Below are 8,516 nucleotides of genomic sequence, written 5' to 3'. Positions count from 1 at the left end.
TTCATCTGTAGTGACAAGTCCTCAAGCCACATACTTATCAGACCTGCTGAAAGAAAACAGCAGCACAATGCTACAATAAGGCCTCCTTCCCACAAACGAATTTCCGCCGCGTTGCCCGCAGCTATTAGGTTCTATTGAACCTAATAGCTCAGTGCTCACGGTGCGGAATTCCACCACGGAATTCCGCACCGTGAATTCACCCGTCCTCACCCGCGGCATGGTCTATTTGCCACGGGTGTAGGCACGGACGGCTTTCATTGCAGTCAATGGAAGTCGTCCGGTCACGCTATCTTCCGCTGTAGCACAGCGGAAGATAGCGTGAAAACGCTTCCCCACCGCCGCTGCGTCATGTGACATGGTGGGCGTGTCATGACGCGGCGGAGGTGGGCGGGGAAGCGTCATGCGGGAGTGAGGACGCCGGATCCACAGGTAAGTATGGGGTCTCCTGGGGGACGCCGTCCCGGGCTCCGCCGCGGAATTTTGTGGCGGAGCCCGTCACGGCCGTGTGCAGCCGGCCTAATGGTTGTGGCAGCAAGTTGGTTAAGAAATGAGTCCTTCCGGACAGGCCTGTTGTGGCCATAAGGACAAAGGTTTTTTTATTGTCACATTTCAAGAGCCATAACTTTTTAGGTTTCTGTCTGTGTAGCTGTATAAGGCTGCCTGTCCACGGGTTATGCACAGCACCCAGTTGGAAATCACCATCAGGTGTGAGGTGCGGGTATTGTGTGCGAGCTTCACTGGTCACCACTACTGGAACCACACTGTCAGATAAACGAGGATAAAAGGAGCAGCACCACCAGTACTCCAAAAATAAGCAGTTTTATTCAATCCATATAAAATGGGGCAGCAACGTTTCAACTCCAACTGAGTCTTGTTTAAGCTTGAAAATGAGTCCGTTGGAGTTGAAACGTTGCTGCACCATTTTATATGGATTGAATAAAACTGCTTATTTTTGGAGTACTGGTGGTGCTGCTCTTTTTCCATACGTTTGTCCACGGGCTATGGCAATAAATCGCCCGCGGATCACACTATGGAAAGCGCAGCCCGACATCCACCAACAGAGAGTCAAAGTGATTCTTCGCTCACTGGACTAAAATCGCGACATGCTGCAATTTGCCGCGATTCTCTGTGGTGAGCCTATCTATTAGTTCTGTACACAACCCGCGATAAAGCCACCAGTACACAAGTCACCTGCGTGTAAGTATTCAGGACTGCTTTAGAGGAGCCTAATAACAATTGTACCGTTCACAAATCTCGGAGTGTGAGTGCAGACATTCCGTGTTCTGGCAATGAAACCAACCACAGCCGCAGCAGGGGATCGCAGATGTCTCCCATTGCTTTCCTTGAGAACAATGAGGCTGCTAGCTGCGATCTCGCAGCTAGATAGACATGCCACAATTTTTTCCCTGCATAGCATTGCATCGCAATAGTATTTTAATGCCTCCAGTGCCCACTTAAAGGGGTTGTCTCGCGCCGAAACGTTTTGTTTTTTTGTTTTTTTTTCAATAGGCCCCCCGTTCGGCGCGAGACAAACCCAAGGGATGGGTTAAAAAAAAATATATATATATATTACTTACCCGAATCCCCGCTCTGCGACGACTTCTTTCTTCTTTCTCCAAGATGGCCGCTGGGATCTTCACCCACGATGCACCGCGGGTCTTCTCCCATGGTGCACCGTGGGCTCTGTGCGGTCCATTGCCGATTCCAGCCTCCTAATTGGCTGGAATCGGCACACGTGACGGGGCGGAGCTACGATGACGCAGGACCAGCTCTCTGGCACGAGCGGCCCCATTCAGCAGGCAGAAGACCGGACTGCGCAAGCGCGTCTAAAAATGCCAGAAGACAGCGAATTTAGACGGATCCATGGAGACGAGGACGCTAGCAACGGAGCAGGTAAGTGAATAACTTCTGTATGGCTCATATTTAATGCACGATGTATATTACAAAGTGCATTAATATGGCCATACAGAAGTGTATAACCCCACTTGCTGCCGCGAGACAACCCCTTTAACTGCTAAACACTCCCGTGCCACGATGGCATAATCTTTTTCGGCAGGAGACAGCTTCGGACAAATATATTATTGGATGTTCTTCACTATTTATTGATTGGGATAACATGGCACCCAAACCCGTGTCAGAAGCATCTGTCTGTACTATAAACTCCTTGGTGAAGTCAGGGGTGATTAGTACTGGCTGTTGGCACAAAGCAGGCGTGAGGCTCTGAAAAGCCTTCTCTCCCTCTGGAGTCCAAGTCACCATCACTGGCTTCCGACATTTAGTCAAGTCAGTCAATGATGTAGCTATGGAGGCAAAATATGGCACAAACCTGTGATAATACCCTGCGGTGCCCAGAAAAGCTCTAACCTATTTCTTTGTCAAAGGTCTAGTCCAACTCTGTATGGCATCCACCTCATTGCCCTGTGCTTTGATTACACCTCTGCCAATGATGTAACCAAGGTATTTGGCTTCCACCAAGCCTAAAGCGCACTTTTCCGGGTTTATGGTCAGGCCGGCATCCATTCTTGCATCCAATACTTTGCAAAGGTGACTTTCCCAATCTGAACTGTAAACGACCACATCATCTAGGTATGCAGCACAATAGTCATGGTGTGGCCTCAAAATCCGGTCTATCAACCTCTGAAAAGTAGCCGGCGCCCCGTGCAATCAAAATGGCATGTTTTTTGTATTGGAACAGACCAGCTGGGGTGGCAGACACGGTTTTCTCTTTTGCGCTGTCAAAGGTATTTGGAAGTACACTTTTGTAAGATCAAGAATGGTAATGTATCTGGTGTTACCTAATGTCTCAATCAGCTCATCACCCTTGGCATGGGGTAAGCATCGAACGTGGAGATTTTGTTTAGCTTTCTGAAGTCATTACAGAACCTCCAAGTGCCATTTGGTTTGGGAATCAAAACAATGGGGTTTGACCACCCACTCTTTAATGACTCAATCAATCCTTGCTCAAGCATCCGCTTGACCTTGTCAGGGATTGCTTCTCTACACATGTCAGGTATCCTGTACGGTTTTAGGTTTACCATGATCCCAGGCTCAGTTATTATGTCATGCTTTATGACATGGGTGTGACCCGGCCTGTCGGAGAACTTCCTTTTATTTCTCTGCAGAAACTCTTTAGCCTCTTGTTGGTGCACTGAGACGGAGTCTCCTATTCTAACCGGGAAAAGGTTACTGCACCTTTTCCTCCCTAAGCCCCCCTGCCCACGGGCGTTGCGGTATCCTGCGGCGAATCTCAGCCGTGGGAGCCGCCGCCTGGGAGCAGGCAGATGGTTCTCCGCAGGTCAGCCTATCTGGGAGGAATAAAGACCATTTATACTTGCACCGCAACTGCTGCCTACATCAACTTCTTTTGTATCTGACGGATAGGCTGACCGCAGAGAATCAGGGTAATTCGCAGCATGCTGCGAATTGCCGGCAGCAAGCTGAGAATCGCAGTGATTCTCTGCTTGTGGACATGGGGCCGATGCTTTCCATAGCAAAGCTATGGAAAGCTTCCGTTGGCGTGTTTCGCCGTCGATTTACCGCTGTGGACCCTGCCTAACACCGTAGGCACCCAACGATTCGCTATACTTCCAGGGCTTAATTAAATTTACATGGTAGATCTGGTAAATGCTGATTTAGACACAACGATTTTCGCTCAAAAAACGCTCAAAGCCATCTTTTGAGCGATAATCGTTGTGTCTAACTGCACTGACATCGTGCAGTTTTCATTGCGGAATTGCTGATCGTTCTCTTTCAGCGTGCTGAAAGAGAACAATCAGCCTTATCAGGGATTCACAGCGGAATACAGCTGATACTATTGTTTCGGCTGTATCCCGCTCCCTGAACACAGGCGGGATATGAAGAACACAGCTGTCAGCAGAAGAGAAGCGACCCCACTTTTCTGCATCCCCAGCTTGGAGCGCACAGCTGTATAACAGCTGGGTGCTCCGAGCAGAGAACAGATGGATGTAGAGGACAAGCAGTCCTGCTTTTCTTCTGTATCCCCCACTCGGACGCTCGGCTGTATAACAGCTGGGGTGCTCCGAGCAGAGAACAGGTGGATGCAGAAAACAAGCAGTCCCGCTTGTCTTCTGTATCCCTCGCTCGGAGCACTCAGCTGTATAACAGCCGGGGTGCTTCGAGCAGAGGACAGCTGGATGCAGAAGACAAGCGGCCCTGCTTGTCTTCTGCATCCCCCATTTGGAGCGCTCGGCTGTTTAACATCTGGGTGCTCCGAGCAAAGAACAGCTGGATGCAGAAGACAAGCAGCCCCACTTGTCTTCTGCATCTCCCACTTGCAGTGTTCTGCTGTATAACAGCCAGGGCGCTCCGAGCAGAGGACAGCTGGATGCAGAAGATAAGCGGCACCGCTTGTTTTCTGTATCCCCCACTGGGAGCGCAAAGTGATCGCTCAACGTTTGAATGATCACCTTGCGCTTAAAAGCACACATCGATTATCGCTCAAAAGATTTTTTGAGCGATAATCGTTGTGTCTAAAGCAGGCTTAAAGCTTTCTTTTCCTCGGTCATTGCTGTCCTTTATAAAATCTACATCTCCAACCCTCTCTACTATTTCATAGGAATCTTTCAACTTGGCGAGAAATTTGCTTTCCACCGTTGGTACCAACACTAGGACGTGGTCACCAAGGTTAAAACCTCTAACCTGGGCAGACCAAATATATCCCCTTAGTGACGGAGCCAAATTTTGGAAATCTGGCATGTGTCACTTTAACATAAAATAACTCAGTGAAGGTTTTGCACATCCAAGTGATTCTGAATTTGCTATTTCACCACATATTGTACCTCATTTAGGTGGTAAAAAGAGATCGATAGAATTTATGTATATTTAGTAAACGCCAAAATTGGGAAACTTTTGAAAAAATTATCATTTTTTCACACTTTAAATTGCAATATCTCAAATACGTGCAAACATACTGTACACATTTTTGATAAGATATATATTTCCATCTGTTCACTTTATTCTGGACGCACATTTAAAAAACTTATTTTTTTAACCATTCAGGAGACGTACAAATTTAACATTGATTATCAACAATTTGAAGAACACTGTTTTCCTACACCAAACCAAGATTGCAAAGGCTCATAGGTGTCAGAATGATAGATACTCCCACAAATGACCTTATTTTAAAAACTACACCCCTTAATGTATTCACTGAGGGGGTCAGAAGTATTTTTACTCCATCGTTTTATTTTCAGAAATTAATGCAATTTAGAGGAGAAAAAATAAAATTTTACATTTTTGCAAATACGTAATATAGCCAGGCTTTTTTTCTATAGGGGAACATGAAAATGAGCAGTTACACCCCAAAATGGATCCCCCTGTTTGTTCTGTGTTCAGAAACATACCCATTGTGGCCCTAATATTATGTCTGTATGCACTATGGGGCCCAAAATGAAAGGAGCAGCCGGCGGCTTTCAGAACTGAAGTTTTGCTTGAAGGAGTTTTAGGCCCCATAGCACACTGGTAGAGTCATTGAGTGGCTAAAACGACAGAGGCACCCCACAAATGACACCATTTTTAAAACTAGATACCCATGGTTTTTGAATGAATCCAAGCAAAGCGACCGTTAGTAGCTGGGAGCAAGGGGATTTTAAATTTTCCAGGCCATCCCCGACTCCTGCAAATGTGTCTGGCACGTTCCTGGTCATGTGATCGCTGTTATTCAATGGATAACAGCAATCATGTAAAGTTTTTTTAAAAAGTTAGTTTCATCTCTCCTCACAGATCATCTTCTTGGGGGGGGGGGGGAGATGGAATTACTTACCTAAGGCCCCCAGATTTCTTCCCCCACAGGATTTTTATCTGCAGACCTTGCCCCGGCTTCTGTGCATGTGCCAGTCGGCAAAACAGCAGACGCAAGCACAGAAGCTTGGGCAGGTTCAGGAAATTTTTAGGATCTCCTTGCTCCCAAAGATAGCCGAGAGCCTTGTGGAGTTGTCCCCAGTCACGTGATCGCTATTATCAAATGGTATAAAAGGGTTGCGATTAGAGATGAGCGAACGTACTCGGATAAGCACTACTCGTCCGAGTAATGTGCCTTATCCGAGTACCGCTATGCTCGTCCTGAAAGATTCGGGACGCGCTGCGGAGCAGGGAGCTGCAGGGGAGAGCGGGGAGGAACGGAGGGGAGATCTTTCTCTCCTTCTCTCCCGCCCGCTCTGCCCCGCTCCCCGCTGCGACTCACCTGTCAGCAGCGGAGCGCCCCGAATCTTTCAAGACGAGTACAGCGGTACTCGGATAAAGCACATTACTCGGACGAGTAGCGCTTATCCGAGTACGTTCGCTCATCTCTAGTTGCGATCTACCTTAGGGTGGTCTCACACAACCAGATAGGAGTTGTGGATTCTGCATGCTTTTTACCCGTTTTCAGACATATCACATAGTTTTATAATATCATTGTTATCTAAGATTTAGGGAATGCCAAAAAAGAGAGGGAGGCAACTTTTTTTTCTGCACAAGTGTGCAATGCGCTCTGGAATTTATTAAGTTGTGCCCTGAAATCTAATGGGTGTTCCCTCCATTACAGGCCTAGCCATGGGTCCTACAATGAAACTGATATTTATGAAAACAATTTAATTGTATTTTTCACATGCTTTATAATTTTTGCAAACTATCGTGGGGTCAGAATGCTCCTGACACACCTAGATGAATTCGTTAAGGGGTCTAGTTTTCAAAATGGGGTCGTATGGGTGTGGTTCTAATCTCTTTGCAGTTTGATGGTTCTACAAGTGAGCAATGGAGTCTGGAATTTATTCACTTGTGCCCTGAAAGTCAAAGGGTGTGACAGTTTGCAAAAATATGACATTTTATTTTTTTTCTCCTCTAAATTGCATTAACTCCTGGAAGACACAGCGGCTCACTCAGTCAATGTAAAAGTCCGAATCACTTCATTTTCTTGAATGTGCAGCAATAACAGAAAATCCAGTGGAAAACAAATCGCCACTGGCAGCACATACCCTTTGTGCAACAAAGCTTGCCCATCCAGGCACTAACTAAACAGTACTCTCACTTACTACCAAATTGCAGCAGTGGTCAGCAAACAGCAGGTAGATGTGCTCACTCCAGACTCTGACCCTGACTGACTGAACATTCAGCCTTTTATGTCCCACTGATTAGCTCAGTGGATCCAGAAGGAAGGCCCGTACTGGAGATACTAAATCTCTTCAAATGTAGGATTCAGGTCTACACTACAATTAGCGTGTTACATGTAGATTTGCACCAGAATCCATGCCAAATTTTCCTCTATGTAGCCTAAAGGTACCTATAAACCAACAACTGTTAGATGAACGACAGAAGTTTCCTCTGGCTCCTTTGTACATAGAAATATTCAGCGTAGCCAAATGTTTGTGTGTTTAGGGAGGCAAGCCCAAACCAAGCAGCTCTGGTGGCTGCTTACCTCCTGGGGGACAAAAGGTTTGGGAATTGAAATTCAATATCCCCCCAACTTTATTGGTTAACAAATCTCATCTGTTATCAGTGGGTTTGAACTACTAAACTTTGTAAGAGTAGCTTAAGCCCCTTCCACATAGCACGATCACTGTGCAAATCACTCTTTAGATTGAGCGGTTTGCAAGATAACTGAGGCATGTGAACGCATGCAGTGAAAGACCGATCCGCAATAAAGCGCTGATTGCATCTTACATGCAGACCATAAAACCATTGTTGGTCTGTCGCTACATCACTCAGTGTACACAGCCCATCGTTCATCTATGGACAACTGCCCGTCTACTGTGACTGGAGACGGGCGTCCGGAACAATCTCCAGCTCACTCCACCTCCATTCACTGAGCAATGTGTAAAAACACAGGAGCCATCATCACTAGGACGGTTGTCGGGTGCTGCAGTATAAAAGGGGCTTCAGGGCTTTCTTCACAAAAAAAACAACTTTTTTTGTGGTAGTTTCTTTGTTTTTCTATAGAAAAAAAAGTTTATGGAAAAATGCATGAAAAAACAAAACACCAGAATTATATCTTGCTGTGTTTTGTAAAAATGCACTAAAAAAGAAAAACCACCAAAAAATGTGCACTATTTGTAGTGTGGTGCAAGATAATGAACTGCTAATATCCATCCACACGTGACGATACATTGGATTTTTCATAGAGTGCGGCCACATGGAGCTCAATTGCTGCGCATTTTCCGCATATGAAGACATTTTCAGCAAATCTCTAGCAAAATCGACACCATTTAATGCAGATCCGTAGCAGATTTCACCCCTTCAGCTTAAATTCAATTAAAGTCAGCAGCAAATCTGCTGGAAAATCCATAGCAAATCAGCAACATGTGAACGCACACTTAGGAACCTTTCACAAGGGCAGAATTACCCCGCAAGATGGTAAATTCTGCACCAAAATCCACAGGGCTAGCTGTGGATTTTGATGCAGAATTGAAAAATGGCTTAAAACTGCCTGCAATTCTGCATCAAAATCCAGTTAGACCTGCAGATTTTAATGCAGAATTCCACAGTTTAAGCGGTTTCTTGTAGTGCATCCCTAAAGACCC

Source organism: Eleutherodactylus coqui, chromosome 7, assembly GCF_035609145.1.
Source record: "Eleutherodactylus coqui strain aEleCoq1 chromosome 7, aEleCoq1.hap1, whole genome shotgun sequence".
Taxonomy (NCBI): domain Eukaryota; kingdom Metazoa; phylum Chordata; class Amphibia; order Anura; family Eleutherodactylidae; genus Eleutherodactylus; species Eleutherodactylus coqui.
This window is presented reverse-complemented; position numbering follows the sequence as displayed.